Here is a 25823-nt window from a genome sequence, read left to right as displayed (position 1 = left end):
GTTGATTCCAGCTTGCAGGTCTTTTCTCCATGCAAGCTCTATCACATGCTTGCGGTCTATATAATTCCAGCATATTTCATGAATTGTTTTCAGAATTTTTACATGCTTGTTCTTGTGGCAAACAGCTTTCTGATTATCCTAGAATTGGTGAAGTCATTTAAATCCAAATATGCTAGGGTCTCAGGACAGGATGTTTTGCTATGTGTTCAGCAAAACAGTATTCACAAAAGCTAATTTCTTTGGTTGCGTGATGCAGTAGTAAGCACAACAGACTCTGAAATCAACGACAGAGAAGTTGGAAACCTATTTGCTGTTTCCATGGTGTTAGCATTCTGGACTCTGAATCCAGCAACTCATTTGCTAGAAACAACTTTTGCTGTGGGTTCCATGGTGTATTGGTCAGCACTCTGGACTTTGAATCCAGTGATCCGAGTTCGACTCTCGGTGGAACCTTTCTACTACATACTCTTTATCTGGGATTGTACCAGCTTTCATTGTTGAAGACTACTGTAAACAGAAAGTGTCTTTCAGTTGACCAAATCAAATACCTCAACTAATTATCTTGTTGCTGGAAGTCCTTGTCTGTAGTTGTTGCAACCTGCATTCTCCCATGACAAGTCACTTTGAGCTTAACTTGGTCTGTGAACCGAGCAAAACAAGACTCAGAAGTGTCTAACGTAGGTTCCATGGTGTAATGGTTAGCACTCTGGACTCTGAATCCAGCAATCCGAGTTCGACTCTCGGTGGAACCTTTCTGCTACATGCTCTTTATCTGGGATTGTACCAGCTTTCATTGTTGAAGACTACTGTAAACAGAAAGTGTCTTTCAGTTGACCAAATCGAATACCTCAACTAAATATCTTGTTGCTGGAAGTCCTTGTCTGTAGTTGTTGCAACTTGCATCCTCTCAAGACAAGTCACTTTGAGCTTAACTTGGTCTGTGAACCCAGCAAAACAGAAGAATCAGAACTTATCTTTTAGGTTCCATGGTGTAATGGTTAGCACTCTGGACTCTGAATCCAGCAATCTGAGTTCAACTCTCAGTGGAACCTTTTGATTCATTAGTGTTGATTCCAGCTTGCAGGTCTTTTCTCCATGCAAGCTCTATCACATGCTTGCGGTCTTTATAATTCCAGCATATTTCATGAATTGTTTTCAGAATTTTTACATGCTTGTTCTTGTGGCAAACAGCTTTCTGATTATCCTAGAATTGGTGAAGTCATTTAAATCCAAATATGCTAGGGTCTCAGGACAGGATGTTTTGCTATGTGTTCAGCAAAACAGTATTCACAAAAGCTAATTTCTTTGGTTGCGTGATGCAGTAGTAAGCACAACAGACTCTGAAATCAACGGCAGAGAAGTTGGAAACCTATTTGCTGGTTCCATGGTGTTAGCATTCTGGACTCTGAATCCAGCAACTCATTTGCTAGAAACAACTTTTGCCGTGGGTTCCATGGTGTAATGGTCAGCACTCTGGACTTTGAATCCTGTGATCCGAGTTCGACTCTCGGTGGAACCTTTCTACTACATACTCTTTATCTGGGATTGTACCAGCTTTCATTGTTGAAGACTACTGTAAACAGAAAGTGTCTTACAGTTGACCAAATCAAATACCTCAACTAATTATCTTGTTGCTGGAAGTCCTTGTCTGTAGTTGTTGCAACATGCATTCTCCCATGACAAGTCACTTTGAGCTTAACTTGGTCTGTGAACCAAGCAAAACAAGACTCAGAAGGGTCTAACGTAGGTTCCATGGTGTAATGGTTAGCACGCTGGACTCTGAATCCAGCAATCTGAGTTCAACTCTCAGTGGAACCTTTTGATTCATTAGTGTTGATTCCAGCTTGCAGGTCTTTTCTCCATGCAAGCTCTATCACATGCTTGCGGTCTTTATAATTCCAGCATATTTCATGAATTGTTTTCAGAATTTTTACATGCTTGTTCTTGTGGCAAACAGCTTTCTGATTATCCTAGAATTGGTGAAGTCATTTAAATCCAAATATGCTAGGGTCTCAGGACAGGATGTTTTGCTATGTGTTCAGCAAAACAGTATTCACAAAAGCTAATTTCTTTGGTTGCGTGATGCAGTAGTAAGCACAACAGACTCTGAAATCAACGGCAGAGAAGTTGAAAACCTATTTGCTAGTTCCATGGTGTTAGCATTCTGGACTCTGAATCCAGCAACTCATTTGCTAGAAACAACTTTTGCCGTGGGTTCCATGGTGTAATGGTCAGCACTCTGGACTTTGAATCCTGTGATCCGAGTTCGACTCTCGGTGGAACCTTTCTACTACATACTCTTTATCTGGGATTGTACCAGCTTTCATTGTTGAAGACTACTGTAAACAGAAAGTGTCTTTCAGTTGACCAAATCAAATACCTCAACTAATTATCTTGTTGCTGGAAGTCCTTGTCTGTAGTTGTTGCAACATGCATTCTCCCATGACAAGTCACTTTGAGCTTAACTTGGTCTGTGAACCAAGCAAAACAAGACTCAGAAGTGTCTAACGTAGGTTCCATGGTGTAATGGTTAGCACGCTGGACTCTGAATCCAGCAATCCAAGTTCGACTCTCGGTGGAACCTTTCTGCTACATGCTCTTTATCAGGGGTTGTACCAGCTTTCGTTGTTGAAGACTAGTGTAAACAGAAAGTGTCTTTCAGTTGACCAAATCGAATACCTCAACTAAACATCTTGTTGCTGGAAGTCCTTGTCTGTAGTTGTTGCAACTTGCATCCTCTCAAGACAAGTCACTTTGAGCTTAACTTGGTCTGTGAACCCAGCAAAACAGAAGAATCAGAACTTATCTTTTAGGTTCCATGGTGTAATGGTTAGCACTCTGGACTCTGAATCCAGCAATCTGAGTTCAACTCTCAGTGGAACCTTTTGATTCATTAGTGTTGATTCCAGCTTGCAGGTCTTTTCTCCATGCAAGCTCTATCACATGCTTGCGGTCTTTATAATTCCAGCATTTTTCATGAATTGTTTTCAGAATTTTTACATGCTTGTTCTTGTGGCAAACAGCTTTCTGATTATCCTAGAATTGGTGAAGTCATTTAAATCCAAATATGCTAGGGTCTCAGGACAGGATGTTTTGCTATGTGTTCAGCAAAACAGTATTCACAAAAGCTAATTTCTTTGGTTGCGTGATGCAGTAGTAAGCACAACAGACTCTGAAATCAACGGCAGAGAAGTTGAAAACCTATTTGCTGGTTCCATGGTGTTAGCATTCTGGACTCTGAATCCAGCAACTCATTTGCTAGAAACAACTTTTGCCGTGGGTTCCATGGTGTAATGGTCAGCACTCTGGACTTTGAATCCTGTGATCCGAGTTCGACTCTCGGTGGAACCTTTCTACTACATACTCTTTATCTGGGATTGTACCAGCTTTCATTGTTGAAGACTACTGTAAACAGAAAGTGTCTTTCAGTTGACCAAATCAAATACCTCAACTAATTATCTTGTTGCTGGAAGTCCTTGTCTGTAGTTGTTGCAACATGCATTCTCCCATGACAAGTCACTTTGAGCTTAACTTGGTCTGTGAACCAAGCAAAACAAGACTCAGAAGTGTCTAACGTAGGTTCCATGGTGTAATGGTTAGCACGCTGGACTCTGAATCCAGCAATCCAAGTTCGACTCTCGGTGGAACCTTTCTGCTACATGCTCTTTATCAGGGGTTGTACCAGCTTTCGTTGTTGAAGACTAGTGTAAACAGAAAGTGTCTTTCAGTTGACCAAATTGAATACCTCAACTAAACATCTTGTTGCTGGAAGTCCTTGTCTGTAGTTGTTGCAACTTGCATCCTCTCAAGACAAGTCACTTTGAGCTTAACTTGGTCTGTGAACCCAGCAAAACAGAAGAATCAGAACTTATCTTTTAGGTTCCATGGTGTAATGGTTAGCACTCTGGACTGAATCCAGCAATCTGAGTTCAACTCTCAGTGGAACCTTTTGATTCATTAGTGTTGATTCCAGCTTGCAGGTCTTTTCTCCATGCAAGCTCTATCACATGCTTGCGGTCTTTATAATTCCAGCATTTTTCATGAATTGTTTTCAGAATTTTTACATGCTTGTTCTTGTGGCAAACAGCTTTCTGATTATCCTAGAATTGGTGAAGTCATTTAAATCCAAATATGCTAGGGTCTCAGGACAGGATGTTTTGCTATGTGTTCAGCAAAACAGTATTCACAAAAGCTAATTTCTTTGGTTGCGTGATGCAGTAGTAAGCACAACAGACTCTGAAATCAACGGCAGAGAAGTTGGAAACCTATTTGCTGGTTCCATGGTGTTAGCATTCTGAACTCTGAATCCAGCAACTCATTTGCTAGAAACAACTTTTGCTGTGGGTTCCATGGTGTAATGGTCAGCACTCTGGACTTTGAATCCAGTGATCCGAGTTCGACTCTCGGTGGAACCTTTCTGCTACATGCTCTTTATCTGGGATTGTACCAGCTTTCATTGTTGAAGACTACTGTAAACAGAAAGTGTCTTTCAGTTGACCAAATCAAATACCTCCACTAATTACCTTGTTGCTGGAAGTCCTTGTCTGTAGTTGTTGCAACCTGCATTCTCCCATGACAAGTCACTTTGAGCTTAACTTGGTCTGTGAACCCAGCAAAACAAGACTCAGAAATGTCTAATGTAGGTTCCATGGTGTAATGGTTAGCACTCTGGACTCTGAATCCAGCAATCCGAGTTCGACTCTCGGTGGAACCTTTCTGCTACATGCTCTTTATCTGGGGTTGTACCAGCTTTCGTTGTTGAAGACTAGTGTAAACAGAAAGTGTCTTTCAGTTAACCAAATCAAATACCTCAACTAATTATCTTGTTGCTGGAAGTCCTTGTCTGTAGTTGTTGCAACATGCATTCTCCCATGACAAGTCACTTTGAGCTTAACTTGGTCTGTGAACCCAGCAAAACAAGACTCAGAAGTGTCTCATGTAGGTTCCATGGTGTAATGGTTAGCACTCTGGACTCTGAATCCAGCAATCCGAGTTCGACTCTTGGTGGAACCTTTCTGCTACATGCTCTTTATCTGGGATTGTACCAGCTTTCATTGTTGAAGACTACTGTAAACAGAAAGTGTCTTTCAGTTGACCAAATCGAATACCTCAACTAAATATCTTGTTGCTGGAAGTCCTTGTCTGTAGTTGTTGCAACTTGCATCCTCTCAAGACAAGTCACTTTGAGCTTAACTTGGTCTGTGAACCCAGCAAAACAGAAGAATCAGAACTTATCTTTTAGGTTCCATGGTGTAATGGTTAGCACTCTGGACTCTGAATCCAGCAATCTGAGTTCAACTCTCAGTGGAACCTTTTGATTCATTAGTGTTGATTCCAGCTTGCAGGTCTTTTCTCCATGCAAGCTCTATCACATGCTTGCGGTCTTTATAATTCCAGCATATTTCATGAATTGTTTTCAGAATTTTTACATGCTTGTTCTTGTGGCAAACAGCTTTCTGATTATCCTAGAATTGGTGAAGTCATTTAAATCCAAATATGCTAGGGTCTCAGGACAGGATGTTTTGCTATGTGTTCAGCAAAACAGTATTCACAAAAGCTAATTTCTTTGGTTGCGTGATGCAGTAGTAAGCACAACAGACTCTGAAATCAACGGCAGAGAAGTTGGAAACCTATTTGCTGGTTCCATGGTGTTAGCATTCTGGACTCTGAATCCAGCAACTCATTTGCTAGAAACAACTTTTGCCGTGGGTTCCATGGTGTAATGGTCAGCACTCTGGACTTTGAATCCTGTGATCCGAGTTCGACTCTCGGTGGAACCTTTCTGCTACATGCTCTTTATCTGGGATTGTACCAGCTTTCATTGTTGAAGACTACTGTAAACAGAAAGTGTCTTTCAGTTGACCAAATCAAATACCTCAACTAAACATCTTGTTGCTGGAAGTCCTTGTCTGTAGTTGTTGCAACCTGCATCCTCTCAAGACAAGTCACTTTGAGCTTAACTTGGTCTGTGAACCCAGCAAAACAAGACTCAGAAATGTCTAATGTAGGTTCCATGGTGTAATGGTTAGCACTCTGGACTCTGAATCCAGCAACCTGAGTTCAACTCTCAGTGGAACCTTTTGATTCATTAGTGTTGATTCCAGCTTGCAGGTCTTTTCTCCATGCAAGCTCTATCACATGCTTGCGGTCTTTATAATTCCAGCATTTTTCATGAATTGTTTTCAGAATTTTTACATGCTTGTTCTTGTGGCAAACAGCTTTCTGATTATCCTAGAATTGGTGAAGTCATTTAAATCCAAATATGCTAGGGTCTCAGGACAGGATGTTTTGCTATGTGTTCAGCAAAACAGTATTCACAAAAGCTAATTTCTTTGGTTGCGTGATGCAGTAGTAAGCACAACAGACTCTGAAATCAACGGCAGAGAAGTTGGAAACCTATTTGCTGGTTCCATGGTGTTAGCATTCTGAACTCTGAATCCAGCAACTCATTTGCTAGAAACAACTTTTGCTGTGGGTTCCATGGTGTAATGGTCAGCACTCTGGACTTTGAATCCAGTGATCCGAGTTCGACTCTCGGTGGAACCTTTCTGCTACATGCTCTTTATCTGGGATTGTACCAGCTTTCATTGTTGAAGACTACTGTAAACAGAAAGTGTCTTTCAGTTGACCAAATCAAATACCTCAACTAAACATCTTGTTGCTGGAAGTCCTTGTCTGTAGTTGTTGCAACCTGCATCCTCTCAAGACAAGTCACTTTGAGCTTAACTTGGTCTGTGAACCCAGCAAAACAAGACTCAGAAATGTCTAATGTAGGTTCCATGGTGTAATGGTTAGCACTCTGGACTCTGAATCCAGCAACCTGAGTTCAACTCTCAGTGGAACCTTTTGATTCATTAGTGTTGATTCCAGCTTGCAGGTCTTTTCTCCATGCAAGCTCTATCACATGCTTGCGGTCTTTATAATTCCAGCATTTTTCATGAATTGTTTTCAGAATTTTTACATGCTTGTTCTTGTGGCAAACAGCTTTCTGATTATCCTAGAATTGGTGAAGTCATTTAAATCCAAATATGCTAGGGTCTCAGGACAGGATGTTTTGCTATGTGTTCAGCAAAACAGTATTCACAAAAGCTAATTTCTTTGGTTGCGTGATGCAGTAGTAAGCACAACAGACTCTGAAATCAACGGCAGAGAAGTTGGAAACCTATTTGCTGGTTCCATGGTGTTAGCATTCTGAACTCTGAATCCAGCAACTCATTTGCTAGAAACAACTTTTGCTGTGGGTTCCATGGTGTAATGGTCAGCACTCTGGACTTTGAATCCAGTGATCCGAGTTCGACTCTCGGTGGAACCTTTCTGCTACATGCTCTTTATCTGGGATTGTACCAGCTTTCATTGTTGAAGACTACTGTAAACAGAAAGTGTCTTTCAGTTGACCAAATCAAATACCTCCACTAATTACCTTGTTGCTGGAAGTCCTTGTCTGTAGTTGTTGCAACCTGCATTCTCCCATGACAAGTCACTTTGAGCTTAACTTGGTCTGTGAACCCAGCAAAACAAGACTCAGAAATGTCTAATGTAGGTTCCATGGTGTAATGGTTAGCACTCTGGACTCTGAATCCAGCAATCCGAGTTCGACTCTCGGTGGAACCTTTCTGCTACATGCTCTTTATCTGGGGTTGTACCAGCTTTCGTTGTTGAAGACTAGTGTAAACAGAAAGTGTCTTTCAGTTAACCAAATCAAATACCTCAACTAATTATCTTGTTGCTGGAAGTCCTTGTCTGTAGTTGTTGCAACATGCATTCTCCCATGACAAGTCACTTTGAGCTTAACTTGGTCTGTGAACCCAGCAAAACAAGACTCAGAAGTGTCTCATGTAGGTTCCATGGTGTAATGGTTAGCACTCTGGACTCTGAATCCAGCAATCCGAGTTCGACTCTCGGTGGAACCTTTCTGCTACATGCTCTTTATCTGGGATTGTACCAGCTTTCATTGTTGAAGACTACTGTAAACAGAAAGTGTCTTTCAGTTGACCAAATCGAATACCTCAACTAAATATCTTGTTGCTGGAAGTCCTTGTCTGTAGTTGTTGCAACTTGCATCCTCTCAAGACAAGTCACTTTGAGCTTAACTTGGTCTGTGAACCCAGCAAAACAGAAGAATCAGAACTTATCTTTTAGGTTCCATGGTGTAATGGTTAGCACTCTGGACTCTGAATCCAGCAATCTGAGTTCAACTCTCAGTGGAACCTTTTGATTCATTAGTGTTGATTCCAGCTTGCAGGTCTTTTCTCCATGCAAGCTCTATCACATGCTTGCGGTCTTTATAATTCCAGCATATTTCATGAATTGTTTTCAGAATTTTTACATGCTTGTTCTTGTGGCAAACAGCTTTCTGATTATCCTAGAATTGGTGAAGTCATTTAAATCCAAATATGCTAGGGTCTCAGGACAGGATGTTTTGCTATGTGTTCAGCAAAACAGTATTCACAAAAGCTAATTTCTTTGGTTGCGTGATGCAGTAGTAAGCACAACAGACTGAAATCAACGGCAGAGAAGTTGGAAACCTATTTGCTGGTTCCATGGTGTTAGCATTCTGGACTCTGAATCCAGCAACTCATTTGCTAGAAACAACTTTTGCCGTGGGTTCCATGGTGTAATGGTCAGCACTCTGGACTTTGAATCCTGTGATCCGAGTTCGACTCTCGGTGGAACCTTTCTGCTACATGCTCTTTATCTGGGATTGTACCAGCTTTCATTGTTGAAGACTACTGTAAACAGAAAGTGTCTTTCAGTTGACCAAATCAAATACCTCAACTAAACATCTTGTTGCTGGAAGTCCTTGTCTGTAGTTGTTGCAACCTGCATCCTCTCAAGACAAGTCACTTTGAGCTTAACTTGGTCTGTGAACCCAGCAAAACAAGACTCAGAAATGTCTAATGTAGGTTCCATGGTGTAATGGTTAGCACTCTGGACTCTGAATCCAGCAACCTGAGTTCAACTCTCAATGGAACCTTTTGATTCATTAGTGTTGATTCCAGCTTGCAGGTCTTTTCTCCATGCAAGCTCTATCACATGCTTGCGGTCTATATAATTCCAGCATATTTCATGAATTGTTTTCAGAATTTTTACAAGCTTGTTCTTGTGGCAAACAGCTTTCTGATTATCCTAGAATTGGTGAAGTCATTTAAATCCAAATATGCTAGGGTCTCAGGACAGGATGTTTTGCTATGTGTTCAGCAAAACAGTATTCACAAAAGCTAATTTCTTTGGTTGCGTGATGCAGTAGTAAGCACAACAGACTCTGAAATCAACGACAGAGAAGTTGGAAACCTATTTGCTGTTTCCATGGTGTTAGCATTCTGGACTCTGAATCCAGCAACTCATTTGCTAGAAACAACTTTTGCTGTGGGTTCCATGGTGTATTGGTCAGCACTCTGGACTTTGAATCCAGTGATCCGAGTTCGACTCTCGGTGGAACCTTGCTACTACATACTCTTTATCTGGGATTGTACCAGCTTTCATTGTTGAAGACTACTGTAAACAGAAAGTGTCTTTCAGTTGACCAAATCAAATACCTCAACTAATTATCTTGTTGCTGGAAGTCCTTGTCTGTAGTTGTTGCAACCTGCATTCTCCCATGACAAGTCACTTTGAGCTTAACTTGGTCTGTGAACCGAGCAAAACAAGACTCAGAAGTGTCTAACGTAGGTTCCATGGTGTAATGGTTAGCACTCTGGACTCTGAATCCAGCAATCCGAGTTCGACTCTCGGTGGAACCTTTCTGCTACATGCTCTTTATCTGGGATTGTACCAGCTTTCATTGTTGAAGACTACTGTAAACAGAAAGTGTCTTTCAGTTGACCAAATCGAATACCTCAACTAAATATCTTGTTGCTGGAAGTCCTTGTCTGTAGTTGTTGCAACTTGCATCCTCTCAAGACAAGTCACTTTGAGCTTAACTTGGTCTGTGAACCCAGCAAAACAGAAGAATCAGAACTTATCTTTTAGGTTCCATGGTGTAATGGTTAGCACTCTGGACTCTGAATCCAGCAATCTGAGTTCAACTCTCAGTGGAACCTTTTGATTCATTAGTGTTGATTCCAGCTTGCAGGTCTTTTCTCCATGCAAGCTCTATCACATGCTTGCGGTCTATATAATTCCAGCATATTTCATGAATTGTTTTCAGAATTTTTACATGCTTGTTCTTGTGGCAAACAGCTTTCTGATTATCCTAGAATTGGTGAAGTCATTTAAATCCAAATATGCTAGGGTCTCAGGACAGGATGTTTTGCTATGTGTTCAGCAAAACAGTATTCACAAAAGCTAATTTCTTTGGTTGCGTGATGCAGTAGTAAGCACAACAGACTCTGAAATCAACGGCAGAGAAGTTGGAAACCTATTTGCTGGTTCCATGGTGTTAGCATTCTGAACTCTGAATCCAGCAACTCATTTGCTAGAAACAACTTTTGCTGTGGGTTCCATGGTGTAATGGTCAGCACTCTGGACTTTGAATCCAGTGATCCGAGTTCGACTCTCGGTGGAACCTTTCTGCTACATGCTCTTTATCTGGGATTGTACCAGCTTTCATTGTTGAAGACTACTGTAAACAGAAAGTGTCTTTCAGTTGACCAAATCAAATACCTCCACTAATTACCTTGTTGCTAGAAGTCCTTGTCTGTAGTTGTTGCAACCTGCATTCTCCCATGACAAGTCACTTTGAGCTTAACTTGGTCTGTGAACCCAGCAAAACAAGACTCAGAAATGTCTAATGTAGGTTCCATGGTGTAATGGTTAGCACTCTGGACTCTGAATCCAGCAATCCGAGTTCGACTCTCGGTGGAACCTTTCTGCTACATGCTCTTTATCTGGGGTTGTACCAGCTTTCGTTGTTGAAGACTAGTGTAAACAGAAAGTGTCTTTCAGTTAACCAAATCAAATACCTCAACTAATTATCTTGTTGCTGGAAGTCCTTGTCTGTAGTTGTTGCAACATGCATTCTCCCATGACAAGTCACTTTGAGCTTAACTTGGTCTGTGAACCCAGCAAAACAAGACTCAGAAGTGTCTCATGTAGGTTCCATGGTGTAATGGTTAGCACTCTGGACTCTGAATCCAGCAATCCGAGTTCGACTCTCGGTGGAACCTTTCTGCTACATGCTCTTTATCTGGGATTGTACCAGCTTTCATTGTTGAAGACTACTGTAAACAGAAAGTGTCTTTCAGTTGACCAAATCGAATACCTCAACTAAATATCTTGTTGCTGGAAGTCCTTGTCTGTAGTTGTTGCAACTTGCATCCTCTCAAGACAAGTCACTTTGAGCTTAACTTGGTCTGTGAACCCAGCAAAACAGAAGAATCAGAACTTATCTTTTAGGTTCCATGGTGTAATGGTTAGCACTCTGGACTCTGAATCCAGCAATCTGAGTTCAACTCTCAGTGGAACCTTTTGATTCATTAGTGTTGATTCCAGCTTGCAGGTCTTTTCTCCATGCAAGCTCTATCAGATGCTTGCGGTCTATATAATTCCAGCATATTTCATGAATTGTTTTCAGAATTTTTACATGCTTGTTCTTGTGGCAAACAGCTTTCTGATTATCCTAGAATTGGTGAAGTCATTTAAATCCAAATATGCTAGGGTCTCAGGACAGGATGTTTTGCTATGTGTTCAGCAAAACAGTATTCACAAAAGCTAATTTCTTTGGTTGCGTGATGCAGTAGTAAGCACAACAGACTCTGAAATCAACGGCAGAGAAGTTGGAAACCTATTTGCTGGTTCCATGGTGTTAGCATTCTGAACTCTGAATCCAGCAACTCATTTGCTAGAAACAACTTTTGCTGTGGGTTCCATGGTGTAATGGTCAGCACTCTGGACTTTGAATCCAGTGATCCGAGTTCGACTCTCGGTGGAACCTTTCTGCTACATGCTCTTTATCTGGGATTGTACCAGCTTTCATTGTTGAAGACTACTGTAAACAGAAAGTGTCTTTCAGTTGACCAAATCAAATACCTCCACTAATTACCTTGTTGCTGGAAGTCCTTGTCTGTAGTTGTTGCAACCTGCATTCTCCCATGACAAGTCACTTTGAGCTTAACTTGGTCTGTGAACCCAGCAAAACAAGACTCAGAAATGTCTAATGTAGGTTCCATGGTGTAATGGTTAGCACTCTGGACTCTGAATCCAGCAATCCAAGTTCGACTCTCGGTGGAACCTTTCTGCTACATGCTCTTTATCTGGGGTTGTACCAGCTTTCGTTGTTGAAGACTAGTGTAAACAGAAAGTGTCTTTCAGTTGACCAAATCAAATACCTCAACTAATTATCTTGTTGCTGGAAGTCCTTGTCTGTAGTTGTTGCAACATGCATTCTCCCATGACAAGTCACTTTGAGCTTAACTTGGTCTGTGAACCCTGCAAAACAAGACTCAGAAGCGTCTCATGTAGGTTCCATGGTGTAATGGTTAGCACTCTGGACTCTGAATCCAGCAATCCGAGTTCGACTCTCGGTGGAACCTTTCTGCTACATGCTCTTTATCTGGGATTGTACCAGCTTTCATTGTTGAAGACTACTGTAAACAGAAAGTGTCTTTCAGTTGACCAAATCGAATACCTCAACTAAATATCTTGTTGCTGGAAGTCCTTGTCTGTAGTTGTTGCAACTTGCATCCTCTCAAGACAAGTCACTTTGAGCTTAACTTGGTCTGTGAACCCAGCAAAACAGAAGAATCAGAACTTAACTTTTAGGTTCCATGGTGTAATGGTTAGCACTCTGGACTCTGAATCCAGCAATCTGAGTTCAACTCTCAGTGGAACCTTTTGATTCATTAGTGTTGATTCCAGCTTGCAGGTCTTTTCTCCATGCAAGCTCTATCACATGCTTGCGGTCTATATAATTCCAGCATATTTCATGAATTGTTTTCAGAATTTTTACATGCTTGTTCTTGTGGCAAACAGCTTTCTGATTATCCTAGAATTGGTGAAGTCATTTAAATCCAAATATGCTAGGGTCTCAGGACAGGATGTTTTGCTATGTGTTCAGCAAAACAGTATTCACAAAAGCTAATTTCTTTGGTTGCGTGATGCAGTAGTAAGCACAACAGACTCTGAAATCAACGGCAGAGAAGTTGGAAACCTATTTGCTGGTTCCATGGTGTTAGCATTCTGAACTCTGAATCCAGCAACTCATTTGCTAGAAACAACTTTTGCTGTGGGTTCCATGGTGTAATGGTCAGCACTCTGGACTTTGAATCCAGTGATCCGAGTTCGACTCTCGGTGGAACCTTTCTGCTACATGCTCTTTATCTGGGATTGTACCAGCTTTCATTGTTGAAGACTACTGTAAACAGAAAGTGTCTTTCAGTTGACCAAATCAAATACCTCCACTAATTACCTTGTTGCTGGAAGTCCTTGTCTGTAGTTGTTGCAACCTGCATTCTCCCATGACAAGTCACTTTGAGCTTAACTTGGTCTGTGAACCCAGCAAAACAAGACTCAGAAATGTCTAATGTAGGTTCCATGGTGTAATGGTTAGCACTCTGGACTCTGAATCCAGCAATCCGAGTTCGACTCTCGGTGGAACCTTTCTGCTACATGCTCTTTATCTGGGGTTGTACCAGCTTTCGTTGTTGAAGACTAGTGTAAACAGAAAGTGTCTTTCAGTTAACCAAATCAAATACCTCAACTAATTATCTTGTTGCTGGAAGTCCTTGTCTGTAGTTGTTGCAACATGCATTCTCCCATGACAAGTCACTTTGAGCTTAACTTGGTCTGTGAACCCAGCAAAACAAGACTCAGAAGTGTCTCATGTAGGTTCCATGGTGTAATGGTTAGCACTCTGGACTCTGAATCCAGCAATCCGAGTTCGACTCTCGGTGGAACCTTTCTGCTACATGCTCTTTATCTGGGATTGTACCAGCTTTCATTGTTGAAGACTACTGTAAACAGAAAGTGTCTTTCAGTTGACCAAATCGAATACCTCAACTAAATATCTTGTTGCTGGAAGTCCTTGTCTGTAGTTGTTGCAACTTGCATCCTCTCAAGACAAGTCACTTTGAGCTTAACTTGGTCTGTGAACCCAGCAAAACAGAAGAATCAGAACTTATCTTTTAGGTTCCATGGTGTAATGGTTAGCACTCTGGACTCTGAATCCAGCAATCTGAGTTCAACTCTCAGTGGAACCTTTTGATTCATTAGTGTTGATTCCAGCTTGCAGGTCTTTTCTCCATGCAAGCTCTATCACATGCTTGCGGTCTATATAATTCCAGCATATTTCATGAATTGTTTTCAGAATTTTTACATGCTTGTTCTTGTGGCAAACAGCTTTCTGATTATCCTAGAATTGGTGAAGTCATTTAAATCCAAATATGCTAGGGTCTCAGGACAGGATGTTTTGCTATGTGTTCAGCAAAACAGTATTCACAAAAGCTAATTTCTTTGGTTGCGTGATGCAGTAGTAAGCACAACAGACTCTGAAATCAACGGCAGAGAAGTTGGAAACCTATTTGCTGGTTCCATGGTGTTAGCATTCTGAACTCTGAATCCAGCAACTCATTTGCTAGAAACAACTTTTGCTGTGGGTTCCATGGTGTAATGGTCAGCACTCTGGACTTTGAATCCAGTGATCCGAGTTCGACTCTCGGTGGAACCTTTCTGCTACATGCTCTTTATCTGGGATTGTACCAGCTTTCATTGTTGAAGACTACTGTAAACAGAAAGTGTCTTTCAGTTGACCAAATCAAATACCTCCACTAATTACCTTGTTGCTGGAAGTCCTTGTCTGTAGTTGTTGCAACCTGCATTCTCCCATGACAAGTCACTTTGAGCTTAACTTGGTCTGTGAACCCAGCAAAACAAGACTCAGAAATGTCTAATGTAGGTTCCATGGTGTAATGGTTAGCACTCTGCACTCTGAATCCAGCAATCCAAGTTCGACTCTCGGTGGAACCTTTCTGCTACATGCTCTTTATCTGGGGTTGTACCAGCTTTCGTTGTTGAAGACTAGTGTAAACAGAAAGTGTCTTTCAGTTGACCAAATCAAATACCTCAACTAATTATCTTGTTGCTGGAAGTCCTTGTCTGTAGTTGTTGCAACATGCATTCTCCCATGACAAGTCACTTTGAGCTTAACTTGGTCTGTGAACCCTGCAAAACAAGACTCAGAAGCGTCTCATGTAGGTTCCATGGTGTAATGGTTAGCACTCTGGACTCTGAATCCAGCAATCCGAGTTCGACTCTCGGTGGAACCTTTCTGCTACATGCTCTTTATCTGGGATTGTACCAGCTTTCATTGTTGAAGACTACTGTAAACAGAAAGTGTCTTTCAGTTGACCAAATCGAATACCTCAACTAAATATCTTGTTGCTGGAAGTCCTTGTCTGTAGTTGTTGCAACTTGCATCCTCTCAAGACAAGTCACTTTGAGCTTAACTTGGTCTGTGAACCCAGCAAAACAGAAGAATCAGAACTTAACTTTTAGGTTCCATGGTGTAATGGTTAGCACTCTGGACTCTGAATCCAGCAATCTGAGTTCAACTCTCAGTGGAACCTTTTGATTCATTAGTGTTGATTCCAGCTTGCAGGTCTTTTCTCCATGCAAGCTCTATCACATGCTTGCGGTCTATATAATTCCAGCATATTTCATGAATTGTTTTCAGAATTTTTACATGCTTGTTCTTGTGGCAAACAGCTTTCTGATTATCCTAGAATTGGTGAAGTCATTTAAATCCAAATATGCTAGGGTCTCAGGACAGGATGTTTTGCTATGTGTTCAGCAAAACAGTATTCACAAAAGCTAATTTCTTTGGTTGCGTGATGCAGTAGTAAGCACAACAGACTCTGAAATCAATGGCAGAGAAGTTGGAAACCTATTTGCTGGTTCCATGGTGTTAGCATTCTGGACTCTGAATCCAGCAACTCATTTGCTAGAAACAACTTTTGCTGTGGGTTCCATGGTGTAATGGTCAGCACTCTGGACTTTGAATCCAGTGATCCGAGTTCGACTCTCGGTGGAACCTTTCTGCTACATGCTCTTTATCTGGGATTGTACCAGCTTTCATTGTTGAAGACTACTGTAAACAGAAAGTGTCTTTCAGTTGACCAAATCAAATACCTCAACTAATTATCTTGTTGCTGGAAGTCCTTGTCTGTAGTTGTTGCAACCTGCATTCTCCCATGACAAGTCACTTTGAGCTTAACTTGGTCTGTGAACCGAGCAAAACAAGACTCAGAAGTGTCTAACGTAGGTTCCATGGTGTAATGGTTAGCACTCTGGACTCTGAATCCAGCAATCCGAGTTCGACTCTCGGTGGAACCTTTCTGCTACATGCTCTTTATCTGGGATTGTACCAGCTTTCATTGTTGAAGACTACTGTAAACAGAAAGTGTCTTTTAGTTGACCAAATCGAATACCTCAACTAAATATCTTGTTGCTGGAAGTCCTTGTCTGTAGTTGTTGCAACTTGCATCCTCTCAAGACAAGTCACTTTGAGCTTAACTTGGTCTGTGAACCCAGCAAAACAGAAGAATCAGAACTTATCTTTTAGGTTCCATGGTGTAATGGTTAGCACTCTGGACTCTGAATCCAGCAATCTGAGTTCAACTCTCAGTGGAACCTTTTGATTCATTAGTGTTGATTCCAGCTTGCAGGTCTTTTCTCCATGCAAGCTCTATCACATGCTTGCGGTCTATATAATTCCAGCATATTTCATGAATTGTTTTCAGAATTTTTACATGCTTGTTCTTGTGGCAAACAGCTTTCTGATTATCCTAGAATTGGTGAAGTCATTTAAATCCAAATATGCTAGGGTCTCAGGACAGGATGTTTTGCTATGTGTTCAGCAAAACAGTATTCACAAAAGCTAATTTCTTTGGTTGCGTGATGCAGTAGTAAGCACAACAGACTCTGAAATCAACGGCAGAGAAGTTGGAAACCTATTTGCTGTTTCCATGGTGTTAGCATTCTGGACTCTGAATCCAGCAACTCATTTGCTAGAAACAACTTTTGCTGTGGGTTCCATGGTGTAATGGTCAGCACTCTGGACTTTGAATCCAGTGATCCGAGTTCGACTCTCGCTGGAACCTTTCTGCTACATGCTCTTTATCTGGGATTGTACCAGCTTTCATTGTTGAAGACTACTGTAAACAGAAAGTGTCTTTCAGTTGACCAAATCAAATACCTCCACTAATTACCTTGTTGCTGGAAGTCCTTGTCTGTAGTTGTTGCAACCTGCATTCTCCCATGACAAGTCACTTTGAGCTTAACTTGGTCTGTGAACCCAGCAAAACAGAAGAATCAGAACTTAACTTTTAGGTTCCATGGTGTAATGGTTAGCACTCTGGACTCTGAATCCAGCAATCTGAGTTCAACTCTCAGTGGAACCTTTTGATTCATTAGTGTTGATTCCAGCTTGCAGGTCTTTTCTCCATGCAAGCTCTATCACATGCTTGCGGTCTATATAATTCCAGCATATTTCATGAATTGTTTTCAGAATTTTTACATGCTTGTTCTTGTGGCAAACAGCTTTCTGATTATCCTAGAATTGGTGAAGTCATTTAAATCCAAATATGCTAGGGTCTCAGGACAGGATGTTTTGCTATGTGTTCAGCAAAACAGTATTCACAAAAGCTAATTTCTTTGGTTGCGTGATGCAGTAGTAAGCACAACAGACTCTGAAATCAATGGCAGAGAAGTTGGAAACCTATTTGCTGGTTCCATGGTGTTAGCATTCTGGACTCTGAATCCAGCAACTCATTTGCTAGAAACAACTTTTGCTGTGGGTTCCATGGTGTAATGGTCAGCACTCTGGACTTTGAATCCAGTGATCCGAGTTCGACTCTCGGTGGAACCTTTCTGCTACATGCTCTTTATCTGGGATTGTACCAGCTTTCATTGTTGAAGACTACTGTAAACAGAAAGTGTCTTTCAGTTGACCAAATCAAATACCTCAACTAATTATCTTGTTGCTGGAAGTCCTTGTCTGTAGTTGTTGCAACCTGCATTCTCCCATGACAAGTCACTTTGAGCTTAACTTGGTCTGTGAACCGAGCAAAACAAGACTCAGAAGTGTCTAACGTAGGTTCCATGGTGTAATGGTTAGCACTCTGGACTCTGAATCCAGCAATCCGAGTTCGACTCTCGGTGGAACCTTTCTGCTACATGCTCTTTATCTGGGATTGTACCAGCTTTCATTGTTGAAGACTACTGTAAACAGAAAGTGTCTTTTAGTTGACCAAATCGAATACCTCAACTAAATATCTTGTTGCTGGAAGTCCTTGTCTGTAGTTGTTGCAACTTGCATCCTCTCAAGACAAGTCACTTTGAGCTTAACTTGGTCTGTGAACCCAGCAAAACAGAAGAATCAGAACTTATCTTTTAGGTTCCATGGTGTAATGGTTAGCACTCTGGACTCTGAATCCAGCAATCTGAGTTCAACTCTCAGTGGAACCTTTTGATTCATTAGTGTTGATTCCAGCTTGCAGGTCTTTTCTCCATGCAAGCTCTATCACATGCTTGCGGTCTATATAATTCCAGCATATTTCATGAATTGTTTTCAGAATTTTTACATGCTTGTTCTTGTGGCAAACAGCTTTCTGATTATCCTAGAATTGGTGAAGTCATTTAAATCCAAATATGCTAGGGTCTCAGGACAGGATGTTTTGCTATGTGTTCAGCAAAACAGTATTCACAAAAGCTAATTTCTTTGGTTGCGTGATGCAGTAGTAAGCACAACAGACTCTGAAATCAACGGCAGAGAAGTTGGAAACCTATTTGCTGTTTCCATGGTGTTAGCATTCTGGACTCTGAATCCAGCAACTCATTTGCTAGAAACAACTTTTGCTGTGGGTTCCATGGTGTAATGGTCAGCACTCTGGACTTTGAATCCAGTGATCCGAGTTCGACTCTCGCTGGAACCTTTCTGCTACATGCTCTTTATCTGGGATTGTACCAGCTTTCATTGTTGAAGACTACTGTAAACAGAAAGTGTCTTTCAGTTGACCAAATCAAATACCTCCACTAATTACCTTGTTGCTGGAAGTCCTTGTCTGTAGTTGTTGCAACCTGCATTCTCCCATGACAAGTCACTTTGAGCTTAACTTGGTCTGTGAACCCAGCAAAACAAGACTCAGAAATGTCTAATGTAGGTTCCATGGTGTAATGGTTAGCACTCTGGACTCTGAATCCAGCAATCCGAGTTCGACTCTCGGTGGAACCTTTCTGCTACATGCTCTTTATCTGGGGTTGTACCAGCTTTCGTTGTTGAAGACTACTGTAAACAGAAAGTGTCTTTCAGTTGACCAAATCAAATACCTCAACTAATTATCTTGTTGCTGGAAGTCCTTGTCTGTAGTTGTTGCAACATGCATTCTCCCATGACAAGTCACTTTGAGCTTAACTTGGTCTGTGAACCCAGCAAAACAAGACTCAGAAGTGTCTCATGTAGGTTCCATGGTGTAATGGTTAGCACTCTGGACTCTGAATCCAGCAATCCGAGTTCGACTCTCGGTGGAACCTTTCTGCTACATGCTCTTTATCTGGGATTGTACCAGCTTTCATTGTTGAAGACTACTGTAAACAGAAAGTGTCTTTCAGTTGACCAAATCGAATACCTCAACTAAATATCTTGTTGCTGGAAGTCCTTGTCTGTAGTTGTTGCAACTTGCATCCTCTCAAGACAAGTCACTTTGAGCTTAACTTGGTCTGTGAACCCAGCAAAACAGAAGAATCAGAACTTATCTTTTAGGTTCCATGGTGTAATGGTTAGCACTCTGGACTCTGAATCCAGCAATCTGAGTTCAACTCTCAGTGGAACCTTTTGATTCATTAGTGTTGATTCCAGCTTGCAGGTCTTTTCTCCATGCAAGCTCTATCACATGCTTGCGGTCTATATAATTCCAGCATATTTCATGAATTGTTTTCAGAATTTTTACATGCTTGTTCTTGTGGCAAACAGCTTTCTGATTATCCTAGAATTGGTGAAGTCATTTAAATCCAAATATGCTAGGGTCTCAGGACAGGATGTTTTGCTATGTGTTCAGCAAAACAGTATTCACAAAAGCTAATTTCTTTGGTTGCGTGATGCAGTAGTAAGCACAACAGACTCTGAAATCAGCGGCAGAGAAGTTGGAAACCTATTTGCTGGTTCCATGGTGTTAGCATTCTGAACTCTGAATCCAGCAACTCATTTGCTAGAAACAACTTTTGCTGTGGGTTCCATGGTGTAATGGTCAGCACTCTGGACTTTGAATCCAGTGATCCGAGTTCGACTCTCGGTGGAACCTTTCTACTACATACTCTTTATCTGGGATTGTACCAGCTTTCATTGTTGAAGACTACTGTAAACAGAAAGTGTCTTTCAGTTGACCAAATCAAATACCTCAACTAATTATCTTGTTGCTGGAAGTCCTTGTCTGTAGTTGTTGCAACATGCATTCTCCCATGACAAGTCACTTTGAGCTTAACTTGGTCTGTGAACCAAGCAAAACAAGACTCAGAAGTGTCTAACGTAGGTTCCATGGTGTAATGGTTAGCACGCTGGACTCTGAATCCAGCAATCCAAGTTCGACTCTCGGTGGAACCTTTCTGCTACATGCTCTTTATCAGGGGTTGTACCAGCTTTCGTTGTTGAAGACTAGTGTAAACAGAAAGCGTCTTTCAGTTGACCAAATCGAATACCTCAACTAAACATCTTGTTGCTGGAAGTCCTTGTCTGTAGTTGTTGCAACTTGCATCCTCTCAAGACAAGTCACTTTGAGCTTAACTTGGTCTGTGAACCCAGCAAAACAGAAGAATCAGAACTTATCTTCTAGGTTCCATGGTGTAATGGTTAGCACTCTGGACTCTGAATCCAGCAATCTGAGTTCAACTCTCAGTGGAACCTTTTGATTCATTAGTGTTGATTCCAGCTTGCAGGTCTTTTCTCCATGCAAGCTCTATCACATGCTTGCGGTCTTTATAATTCCAGCATTTTTCATGAATTGTTTTCAGAATTTTTACATGCTTGTTCTTGTGGCAAACAGCTTTCTGATTATCCTAGAATTGGTGAAGTCATTTAAATCCAAATATGCTAGGGTCTCAGGACAGGATGTTTTGCTATGTGTTCAGCAAAACAGTATTCACAAAAGCTAATTTCTTTGGTTGCGTGATGCAGTAGTAAGCACAACAGACTCTGAAATCAACGGCAGAGAAGTTGAAAACCTATTTGCTGGTTCCATGGTGTTAGCATTCTGGACTCTGAATCCAGCAACTCATTTGCTAGAAACAACTTTTGCCGTGGGTTCCATGGTGTAATGGTCAGCACTCTGGACTTTGAATCCTGTGATCCGAGTTCGACTCTCGGTGGAACCTTTCTACTACATACTCTTTATCTGGGATTGTACCAGCTTTCATTGTTGAAGACTACTGTAAACAGAAAGTGTCTTTCAGTTGACCAAATCAAATACCTCAACTAATTATCTTGTTGCTGGAAGTCCTTGTCTGTAGTTGTTGCAACATGCATTCTCCCATGACAAGTCACTTTGAGCTTAACTTGGTCTGTGAACCAAGCAAAACAAGACTCAGAAGTGTCTAACGTAGGTTCCATGGTGTAATGGTTAGCACGCTGGACTCTGAATCCAGCAATCCAAGTTCGACTCTCGGTGGAACCTTTCTGCTACATGCTCTTTATCAGGGGTTGTACCAGCTTTCGTTGTTGAAGACTAGTGTAAACAGAAAGTGTCTTTCAGTTGACCAAATCGAATACCTCAACTAAACATCTTGTTGCTGGAAGTCCTTGTCTGTAGTTGTTGCAACTTGCATCCTCTCAAGACAAGTCACTTTGAGCTTAACTTGGTCTGTGAACCCAGCAAAACAGAAGAATCAGAACTTATCTTTTAGGTTCCATGGTGTAATGGTTAGCACTCTGGACTCTGAATCCAGCAATCTGAGTTCAACTCTCAGTGGAACCTTTTGATTCATTAGTGTTGATTCCAGCTTGCAGGTCTTTTCTCCATGCAAGCTCTATCACATGCTTGCGGTCTTTATAATTCCAGCATTTTTCATGAATTGTTTTCAGAATTTTTACATGCTTGTTCTTGTGGCAAACAGCTTTCTGATTATCCTAGAATTGGTGAAGTCATTTAAATCCAAATATGCTAGGGTCTCAGGACAGGATGTTTTGCTATGTGTTCAGCAAAACAGTATTCACAAAAGCTAATTTCTTTGGTTGCGTGATGCAGTAGTAAGCACAACAGACTCTGAAATCAACGGCAGAGAAGTTGGAAACCTATTTGCTGGTTCCATGGTGTTAGCATTCTGAACTCTGAATCCAGCAACTCATTTGCTAGAAACAACTTTTGCTGTGGGTTCCATGGTGTAATGGTCAGCACTCTGGACTTTGAATCCAGTGATCCGAGTTCGACTCTCTGTGGAACCTTTCTGCTACATGCTCTTTATCTGGGATTGTACCAGCTTTCATTGTTGAAGACTACTGTAAACAGAAAGTGTCTTTCAGTTGACCAAATCAAATACCTCCACTAATTACCTTGTTGCTGGAAGTCCTTGTCTGTAGTTGTTGCAACCTGCATTCTCCCATGACAAGTCACTTTGAGCTTAACTTGGTCTGTGAACCCAGCAAAACAAGACTCAGAAATGTCTAATGTAGGTTCCATGGTGTAATGGTTAGCACTCTGGACTCTGAATCCAGCAATCCGAGTTCGACTCTCGGTGGAACCTTTCTGCTACATGCTCTTTATCTGGGGTTGTACCAGCTTTCGTTGTTGAAGACTAGTGTAAACAGAAAGTGTCTTTCAGTTAACCAAATCAAATACCTCAACTAATTATCTTGTTGCTGGAAGTCCTTGTCTGTAGTTGTTGCAACATGCATTCTCCCATGACAAGTCACTTTGAGCTTAACTTGGTCTGTGAACCCAGCAAAACAAGACTCAGAAGTGTCTCATGTAGGTTCCATGGTGTAATGGTTAGCACTCTGGACTCTGAATCCAGCAATCCGAGTTCGACTCTCGGTGGAACCTTTCTGCTACATGCTCTTTATCTGGGATTGTACCAGCTTTCATTGTTGAAGACTACTGTAAACAGAAAGTGTCTTTCAGTTGACCAAATCGAATACCTCAACTAAATATCTTGTTGCTGGAAGTCCTTGTCTGTAGTTGTTGCAACTTGCATCCTCTCAAGACAAGTCACTTTGAGCTTAACTTGGTCTGTGAACCCAGCAAAACAGAAGAATCAGAACTTATCTTTTAGGTTCCATGGTGTAATGGTTAGCACTCTGGACTCTGAATCCAGCAATCTGAGTTCAACTCTCAGTGGAACCTTTTGATTCATTAGTGTTGATTCCAGCTTGCAGGTCTTTTCTCCATGCAAGCTCTATCACATGCTTGCGGTCTTTATAATTCCAGCATATTTCATGAATTGTTTTCAGAATTTTTACATGCTTGTTCTTGTGGCAAACAGCTTTCTGATTATCCTAGAATTGGTGAAGTCATTTAAATCCAAATATGCTAGGGTCTCAGGACAGGATGTTTTGCTATGTGTTCAGCAAAACAGTATTCACAAAAGCTAATTTCTTTGGTTGCGTGATGCAGTAGTAAGCACAACAGACTCTGAAATCAACGGCAGAGAAGTTGGAAACCTATTTGCTGGTTCCATGGTGTTAGCATTCTGGACTCTGAATCCAGCAACTCATTTGCTAGAAACAACTTTTGCCGTGGGTTCCATGGTGTAATGGTCAGCACTCTGGACTTTGAATCTTGTGATCCGAGTTCGACTCTCGGTGGAACCTTTCTGCTACATGCTCTTTATCTGGGATTGTACCAGCTTTCATTGTTGAAGACTACTGTAAACAGAAAGTGTCTTTCAGTTGACCAAATCAAATACCTCAACTAAACATCTTGTTGCTGGAAGTCCTTGTCTGTAGTTGTTGCAACCTGCATCCTCTCAAGACAAGTCACTTTGAGCTTAACTTGGTCTGTGAACCCAGCAAAACAAGACTCAGAAATGTCTAATGTAGGTTCCATGGTGTAATGGTTAGCACTCTGGACTCTGAATCCAGCAACCTGAGTTCAACTCTCAGTGGAACCTTTTGATTCATTAGTGTTGATTCCAGCTTGCAGGTCTTTTCTCCATGCAAGCTCTATCACATGCTTGCGGTCTATATAATTCCAGCATATTTCATGAATTGTTTTCAGAATTTTTACAAGCTTGTTCTTGTGGCAAACAGCTTTCTGATTATCCTAGAATTGGTGAAGTCATTTAAATCCAAATATGCTAGGGTCTCAGGACAGGATGTTTTGCTATGTGTTCAGCAAAACAGTATTCACAAAAGCTAATTTCTTTGGTTGCGTGATGCAGTAGTAAGCACAACAGACTCTGAAATCAACGACAGAGAAGTTGGAAACCTATTTGCTGTTTCCATGGTGTTAGCATTCTGGACTCTGAATCCAGCAACTCATTTGCTAGAAACAACTTTTGCTGTGGGTTCCATGGTGTATTGGTCAGCACTCTGGACTTTGAATCCAGTGATCCGAGTTCGACTCTCGGTGGAACCTTGCTACTACATACTCTTTATCTGGGATTGTACCAGCTTTCATTGTTGAAGACTACTGTAAACAGAAAGTGTCTTTCAGTTGACCAAATCAAATACCTCAACTAATTATCTTGTTGCTGGAAGTCCTTGTCTGTAGTTGTTGCAACCTGCATTCTCCCATGACAAGTCACTTTGAGCTTAACTTGGTCTGTGAACCGAGCAAAACAAGACTCAGAAGTGTCTAACGTAGGTTCCATGGTGTAATGGTTAGCACTCTGGACTCTGAATCCAGCAATCCGAGTTCGACTCTCGGTGGAACCTTTCTGCTACATGCTCTTTATCTGGGATTGTACCAGCTTTCATTGTTGAAGACTACTGTAAACAGAAAGTGTCTTTCAGTTGACCAAATCGAATACCTCAACTAAATATCTTGTTGCTGGAAGTCCTTGTCTGTAGTTGTTGCAACTTGCATCCTCTCAAGACAAGTCACTTTGAGCTTAACTTGGTCTGTGAACCCAGCAAAACAGAAGAATCAGAACTTATCTTTTAGGTTCCATGGTGTAATGGTTAGCACTCTGGACTCTGAATCCAGCAATCTGAGTTCAACTCTCAGTGGAACCTTTTGATTCATTAGTGTTGATTCCAGCTTGCAGGTCTTTTCTCCATGCAAGCTCTATCACATGCTTGCGGTCTATATAATTCCAGCATATTTCATGAATTGTTTTCAGAATTTTTACATGCTTGTTCTTGTGGCAAACAGCTTTCTGATTATCCTAGAATTGGTGAAGTCATTTAAATCCAAATATGCTAGGGTCTCAGGACAGGATGTTTTGCTATGTGTTCAGCAAAACAGTATTCACAAAAGCTAATTTCTTTGGTTGCGTGATGCAGTAGTAAGCACAACAGACTCTGAAATCAACGGCAGAGAAGTTGGAAACCTATTTGCTGGTTCCATGGTGTTAGCATTCTGAACTCTGAATCCAGCAACTCATTTGCTAGAAACAACTTTTGCTGTGGGTTCCATGGTGTAATGGTCAGCACTCTGGACTTTGAATCCAGTGATCCGAGTTCGACTCTCGGTGGAACCTTTCTGCTACATGCTCTTTATCTGGGATTGTACCAGCTTTCATTGTTGAAGACTACTGTAAACAGAAAGTGTCTTTCAGTTGACCAAATCAAATACCTCCACTAATTACCTTGTTGCTGGAAGTCCTTGTCTGTAGTTGTTGCAACCTGCATTCTCCCATGACAAGTCACTTTGAGCTTAACTTGGTCTGTGAACCCAGCAAAACAAGACTCAGAAATGTCTAATGTAGGTTCCATGGTGTAATGGTTAGCACTCTGGACTCTG

The 25823-nt window shown here is 41.3% G+C and overlaps 63 non-coding genes across 63 annotated transcripts; all 63 read left to right on the top strand.

Annotated features, from left to right (window-relative positions):
- The first annotated feature begins 381 nt into the window (after positions 1-381).
- On the top strand, positions 382-453 carry trnaq-uug (transfer RNA glutamine (anticodon UUG)). Its single transcript has one exon. It is a non-coding gene; the product is annotated as a tRNA-Gln (tRNA).
- A 227-nt stretch (positions 454-680) lies between these two features.
- On the top strand, positions 681-752 carry trnaq-cug (transfer RNA glutamine (anticodon CUG)). Its single transcript has one exon. It is a non-coding gene; the product is annotated as a tRNA-Gln (tRNA).
- Positions 753-980: 228 nt separating this feature from the next.
- trnaq-cug (transfer RNA glutamine (anticodon CUG)) lies at positions 981-1052 on the top strand. Its single transcript has one exon. It is a non-coding gene; the product is annotated as a tRNA-Gln (tRNA).
- A 395-nt stretch (positions 1053-1447) lies between these two features.
- Positions 1448-1519, top strand: trnaq-uug (transfer RNA glutamine (anticodon UUG)). Its single transcript has one exon. It is a non-coding gene; the product is annotated as a tRNA-Gln (tRNA).
- Positions 1520-1746: 227 nt separating this feature from the next.
- Positions 1747-1818, top strand: trnaq-cug (transfer RNA glutamine (anticodon CUG)). The gene has a single exon. It is a non-coding gene; the product is annotated as a tRNA-Gln (tRNA).
- A 395-nt stretch (positions 1819-2213) lies between these two features.
- On the top strand, positions 2214-2285 carry trnaq-uug (transfer RNA glutamine (anticodon UUG)). Its single transcript has one exon. It is a non-coding gene; the product is annotated as a tRNA-Gln (tRNA).
- Positions 2286-2812: 527 nt separating this feature from the next.
- On the top strand, positions 2813-2884 carry trnaq-cug (transfer RNA glutamine (anticodon CUG)). The gene has a single exon. It is a non-coding gene; the product is annotated as a tRNA-Gln (tRNA).
- A 395-nt stretch (positions 2885-3279) lies between these two features.
- Positions 3280-3351, top strand: trnaq-uug (transfer RNA glutamine (anticodon UUG)). Its single transcript has one exon. It is a non-coding gene; the product is annotated as a tRNA-Gln (tRNA).
- A 992-nt stretch (positions 3352-4343) lies between these two features.
- Positions 4344-4415, top strand: trnaq-uug (transfer RNA glutamine (anticodon UUG)). Its single transcript has one exon. It is a non-coding gene; the product is annotated as a tRNA-Gln (tRNA).
- A 227-nt stretch (positions 4416-4642) lies between these two features.
- Positions 4643-4714, top strand: trnaq-cug (transfer RNA glutamine (anticodon CUG)). The gene has a single exon. It is a non-coding gene; the product is annotated as a tRNA-Gln (tRNA).
- Positions 4715-5241: 527 nt separating this feature from the next.
- Positions 5242-5313, top strand: trnaq-cug (transfer RNA glutamine (anticodon CUG)). The gene has a single exon. It is a non-coding gene; the product is annotated as a tRNA-Gln (tRNA).
- Positions 5314-5708: 395 nt separating this feature from the next.
- On the top strand, positions 5709-5780 carry trnaq-uug (transfer RNA glutamine (anticodon UUG)). Its single transcript has one exon. It is a non-coding gene; the product is annotated as a tRNA-Gln (tRNA).
- Positions 5781-6007: 227 nt separating this feature from the next.
- trnaq-cug (transfer RNA glutamine (anticodon CUG)) lies at positions 6008-6079 on the top strand. Its single transcript has one exon. It is a non-coding gene; the product is annotated as a tRNA-Gln (tRNA).
- Positions 6080-6474: 395 nt separating this feature from the next.
- trnaq-uug (transfer RNA glutamine (anticodon UUG)) lies at positions 6475-6546 on the top strand. Its single transcript has one exon. It is a non-coding gene; the product is annotated as a tRNA-Gln (tRNA).
- A 227-nt stretch (positions 6547-6773) lies between these two features.
- Positions 6774-6845, top strand: trnaq-cug (transfer RNA glutamine (anticodon CUG)). Its single transcript has one exon. It is a non-coding gene; the product is annotated as a tRNA-Gln (tRNA).
- Positions 6846-7240: 395 nt separating this feature from the next.
- Positions 7241-7312, top strand: trnaq-uug (transfer RNA glutamine (anticodon UUG)). Its single transcript has one exon. It is a non-coding gene; the product is annotated as a tRNA-Gln (tRNA).
- Positions 7313-7539: 227 nt separating this feature from the next.
- trnaq-cug (transfer RNA glutamine (anticodon CUG)) lies at positions 7540-7611 on the top strand. Its single transcript has one exon. It is a non-coding gene; the product is annotated as a tRNA-Gln (tRNA).
- Positions 7612-7838: 227 nt separating this feature from the next.
- On the top strand, positions 7839-7910 carry trnaq-cug (transfer RNA glutamine (anticodon CUG)). The gene has a single exon. It is a non-coding gene; the product is annotated as a tRNA-Gln (tRNA).
- Positions 7911-8138: 228 nt separating this feature from the next.
- On the top strand, positions 8139-8210 carry trnaq-cug (transfer RNA glutamine (anticodon CUG)). The gene has a single exon. It is a non-coding gene; the product is annotated as a tRNA-Gln (tRNA).
- Positions 8211-8603: 393 nt separating this feature from the next.
- Positions 8604-8675, top strand: trnaq-uug (transfer RNA glutamine (anticodon UUG)). The gene has a single exon. It is a non-coding gene; the product is annotated as a tRNA-Gln (tRNA).
- A 694-nt stretch (positions 8676-9369) lies between these two features.
- trnaq-uug (transfer RNA glutamine (anticodon UUG)) lies at positions 9370-9441 on the top strand. Its single transcript has one exon. It is a non-coding gene; the product is annotated as a tRNA-Gln (tRNA).
- A 227-nt stretch (positions 9442-9668) lies between these two features.
- Positions 9669-9740, top strand: trnaq-cug (transfer RNA glutamine (anticodon CUG)). Its single transcript has one exon. It is a non-coding gene; the product is annotated as a tRNA-Gln (tRNA).
- Positions 9741-9968: 228 nt separating this feature from the next.
- On the top strand, positions 9969-10040 carry trnaq-cug (transfer RNA glutamine (anticodon CUG)). Its single transcript has one exon. It is a non-coding gene; the product is annotated as a tRNA-Gln (tRNA).
- A 395-nt stretch (positions 10041-10435) lies between these two features.
- trnaq-uug (transfer RNA glutamine (anticodon UUG)) lies at positions 10436-10507 on the top strand. The gene has a single exon. It is a non-coding gene; the product is annotated as a tRNA-Gln (tRNA).
- A 227-nt stretch (positions 10508-10734) lies between these two features.
- trnaq-cug (transfer RNA glutamine (anticodon CUG)) lies at positions 10735-10806 on the top strand. The gene has a single exon. It is a non-coding gene; the product is annotated as a tRNA-Gln (tRNA).
- A 227-nt stretch (positions 10807-11033) lies between these two features.
- trnaq-cug (transfer RNA glutamine (anticodon CUG)) lies at positions 11034-11105 on the top strand. Its single transcript has one exon. It is a non-coding gene; the product is annotated as a tRNA-Gln (tRNA).
- A 228-nt stretch (positions 11106-11333) lies between these two features.
- trnaq-cug (transfer RNA glutamine (anticodon CUG)) lies at positions 11334-11405 on the top strand. Its single transcript has one exon. It is a non-coding gene; the product is annotated as a tRNA-Gln (tRNA).
- A 395-nt stretch (positions 11406-11800) lies between these two features.
- On the top strand, positions 11801-11872 carry trnaq-uug (transfer RNA glutamine (anticodon UUG)). The gene has a single exon. It is a non-coding gene; the product is annotated as a tRNA-Gln (tRNA).
- A 526-nt stretch (positions 11873-12398) lies between these two features.
- trnaq-cug (transfer RNA glutamine (anticodon CUG)) lies at positions 12399-12470 on the top strand. Its single transcript has one exon. It is a non-coding gene; the product is annotated as a tRNA-Gln (tRNA).
- A 228-nt stretch (positions 12471-12698) lies between these two features.
- Positions 12699-12770, top strand: trnaq-cug (transfer RNA glutamine (anticodon CUG)). The gene has a single exon. It is a non-coding gene; the product is annotated as a tRNA-Gln (tRNA).
- Positions 12771-13165: 395 nt separating this feature from the next.
- On the top strand, positions 13166-13237 carry trnaq-uug (transfer RNA glutamine (anticodon UUG)). Its single transcript has one exon. It is a non-coding gene; the product is annotated as a tRNA-Gln (tRNA).
- Positions 13238-13464: 227 nt separating this feature from the next.
- On the top strand, positions 13465-13536 carry trnaq-cug (transfer RNA glutamine (anticodon CUG)). The gene has a single exon. It is a non-coding gene; the product is annotated as a tRNA-Gln (tRNA).
- A 227-nt stretch (positions 13537-13763) lies between these two features.
- Positions 13764-13835, top strand: trnaq-cug (transfer RNA glutamine (anticodon CUG)). The gene has a single exon. It is a non-coding gene; the product is annotated as a tRNA-Gln (tRNA).
- A 228-nt stretch (positions 13836-14063) lies between these two features.
- On the top strand, positions 14064-14135 carry trnaq-cug (transfer RNA glutamine (anticodon CUG)). Its single transcript has one exon. It is a non-coding gene; the product is annotated as a tRNA-Gln (tRNA).
- A 395-nt stretch (positions 14136-14530) lies between these two features.
- trnaq-uug (transfer RNA glutamine (anticodon UUG)) lies at positions 14531-14602 on the top strand. The gene has a single exon. It is a non-coding gene; the product is annotated as a tRNA-Gln (tRNA).
- Positions 14603-15128: 526 nt separating this feature from the next.
- trnaq-cug (transfer RNA glutamine (anticodon CUG)) lies at positions 15129-15200 on the top strand. The gene has a single exon. It is a non-coding gene; the product is annotated as a tRNA-Gln (tRNA).
- Positions 15201-15428: 228 nt separating this feature from the next.
- Positions 15429-15500, top strand: trnaq-cug (transfer RNA glutamine (anticodon CUG)). The gene has a single exon. It is a non-coding gene; the product is annotated as a tRNA-Gln (tRNA).
- A 395-nt stretch (positions 15501-15895) lies between these two features.
- Positions 15896-15967, top strand: trnaq-uug (transfer RNA glutamine (anticodon UUG)). The gene has a single exon. It is a non-coding gene; the product is annotated as a tRNA-Gln (tRNA).
- Positions 15968-16194: 227 nt separating this feature from the next.
- trnaq-cug (transfer RNA glutamine (anticodon CUG)) lies at positions 16195-16266 on the top strand. Its single transcript has one exon. It is a non-coding gene; the product is annotated as a tRNA-Gln (tRNA).
- A 228-nt stretch (positions 16267-16494) lies between these two features.
- Positions 16495-16566, top strand: trnaq-cug (transfer RNA glutamine (anticodon CUG)). Its single transcript has one exon. It is a non-coding gene; the product is annotated as a tRNA-Gln (tRNA).
- Positions 16567-16961: 395 nt separating this feature from the next.
- trnaq-uug (transfer RNA glutamine (anticodon UUG)) lies at positions 16962-17033 on the top strand. The gene has a single exon. It is a non-coding gene; the product is annotated as a tRNA-Gln (tRNA).
- A 228-nt stretch (positions 17034-17261) lies between these two features.
- On the top strand, positions 17262-17333 carry trnaq-cug (transfer RNA glutamine (anticodon CUG)). Its single transcript has one exon. It is a non-coding gene; the product is annotated as a tRNA-Gln (tRNA).
- Positions 17334-17728: 395 nt separating this feature from the next.
- Positions 17729-17800, top strand: trnaq-uug (transfer RNA glutamine (anticodon UUG)). The gene has a single exon. It is a non-coding gene; the product is annotated as a tRNA-Gln (tRNA).
- A 227-nt stretch (positions 17801-18027) lies between these two features.
- Positions 18028-18099, top strand: trnaq-cug (transfer RNA glutamine (anticodon CUG)). Its single transcript has one exon. It is a non-coding gene; the product is annotated as a tRNA-Gln (tRNA).
- Positions 18100-18327: 228 nt separating this feature from the next.
- Positions 18328-18399, top strand: trnaq-cug (transfer RNA glutamine (anticodon CUG)). The gene has a single exon. It is a non-coding gene; the product is annotated as a tRNA-Gln (tRNA).
- Positions 18400-18794: 395 nt separating this feature from the next.
- On the top strand, positions 18795-18866 carry trnaq-uug (transfer RNA glutamine (anticodon UUG)). The gene has a single exon. It is a non-coding gene; the product is annotated as a tRNA-Gln (tRNA).
- Positions 18867-19093: 227 nt separating this feature from the next.
- trnaq-cug (transfer RNA glutamine (anticodon CUG)) lies at positions 19094-19165 on the top strand. The gene has a single exon. It is a non-coding gene; the product is annotated as a tRNA-Gln (tRNA).
- A 227-nt stretch (positions 19166-19392) lies between these two features.
- On the top strand, positions 19393-19464 carry trnaq-cug (transfer RNA glutamine (anticodon CUG)). The gene has a single exon. It is a non-coding gene; the product is annotated as a tRNA-Gln (tRNA).
- A 228-nt stretch (positions 19465-19692) lies between these two features.
- On the top strand, positions 19693-19764 carry trnaq-cug (transfer RNA glutamine (anticodon CUG)). The gene has a single exon. It is a non-coding gene; the product is annotated as a tRNA-Gln (tRNA).
- Positions 19765-20159: 395 nt separating this feature from the next.
- Positions 20160-20231, top strand: trnaq-uug (transfer RNA glutamine (anticodon UUG)). Its single transcript has one exon. It is a non-coding gene; the product is annotated as a tRNA-Gln (tRNA).
- A 527-nt stretch (positions 20232-20758) lies between these two features.
- Positions 20759-20830, top strand: trnaq-cug (transfer RNA glutamine (anticodon CUG)). The gene has a single exon. It is a non-coding gene; the product is annotated as a tRNA-Gln (tRNA).
- A 395-nt stretch (positions 20831-21225) lies between these two features.
- Positions 21226-21297, top strand: trnaq-uug (transfer RNA glutamine (anticodon UUG)). Its single transcript has one exon. It is a non-coding gene; the product is annotated as a tRNA-Gln (tRNA).
- A 527-nt stretch (positions 21298-21824) lies between these two features.
- On the top strand, positions 21825-21896 carry trnaq-cug (transfer RNA glutamine (anticodon CUG)). Its single transcript has one exon. It is a non-coding gene; the product is annotated as a tRNA-Gln (tRNA).
- Positions 21897-22291: 395 nt separating this feature from the next.
- trnaq-uug (transfer RNA glutamine (anticodon UUG)) lies at positions 22292-22363 on the top strand. The gene has a single exon. It is a non-coding gene; the product is annotated as a tRNA-Gln (tRNA).
- Positions 22364-22590: 227 nt separating this feature from the next.
- Positions 22591-22662, top strand: trnaq-cug (transfer RNA glutamine (anticodon CUG)). The gene has a single exon. It is a non-coding gene; the product is annotated as a tRNA-Gln (tRNA).
- A 227-nt stretch (positions 22663-22889) lies between these two features.
- On the top strand, positions 22890-22961 carry trnaq-cug (transfer RNA glutamine (anticodon CUG)). The gene has a single exon. It is a non-coding gene; the product is annotated as a tRNA-Gln (tRNA).
- Positions 22962-23189: 228 nt separating this feature from the next.
- trnaq-cug (transfer RNA glutamine (anticodon CUG)) lies at positions 23190-23261 on the top strand. Its single transcript has one exon. It is a non-coding gene; the product is annotated as a tRNA-Gln (tRNA).
- A 395-nt stretch (positions 23262-23656) lies between these two features.
- Positions 23657-23728, top strand: trnaq-uug (transfer RNA glutamine (anticodon UUG)). Its single transcript has one exon. It is a non-coding gene; the product is annotated as a tRNA-Gln (tRNA).
- Positions 23729-23955: 227 nt separating this feature from the next.
- trnaq-cug (transfer RNA glutamine (anticodon CUG)) lies at positions 23956-24027 on the top strand. Its single transcript has one exon. It is a non-coding gene; the product is annotated as a tRNA-Gln (tRNA).
- Positions 24028-24422: 395 nt separating this feature from the next.
- Positions 24423-24494, top strand: trnaq-uug (transfer RNA glutamine (anticodon UUG)). The gene has a single exon. It is a non-coding gene; the product is annotated as a tRNA-Gln (tRNA).
- Positions 24495-24721: 227 nt separating this feature from the next.
- trnaq-cug (transfer RNA glutamine (anticodon CUG)) lies at positions 24722-24793 on the top strand. Its single transcript has one exon. It is a non-coding gene; the product is annotated as a tRNA-Gln (tRNA).
- A 228-nt stretch (positions 24794-25021) lies between these two features.
- On the top strand, positions 25022-25093 carry trnaq-cug (transfer RNA glutamine (anticodon CUG)). The gene has a single exon. It is a non-coding gene; the product is annotated as a tRNA-Gln (tRNA).
- A 395-nt stretch (positions 25094-25488) lies between these two features.
- trnaq-uug (transfer RNA glutamine (anticodon UUG)) lies at positions 25489-25560 on the top strand. Its single transcript has one exon. It is a non-coding gene; the product is annotated as a tRNA-Gln (tRNA).
- Positions 25561-25823: the final 263 nt, after the last annotated feature.

This window comes from Brachyhypopomus gauderio, unplaced genomic scaffold (genome assembly GCF_052324685.1).
Source record: "Brachyhypopomus gauderio isolate BG-103 unplaced genomic scaffold, BGAUD_0.2 sc92, whole genome shotgun sequence".
Taxonomy (NCBI): Eukaryota; Metazoa; Chordata; class Actinopteri; order Gymnotiformes; family Hypopomidae; genus Brachyhypopomus; species Brachyhypopomus gauderio.
This window is presented reverse-complemented; position numbering and strand designations above follow the sequence as displayed.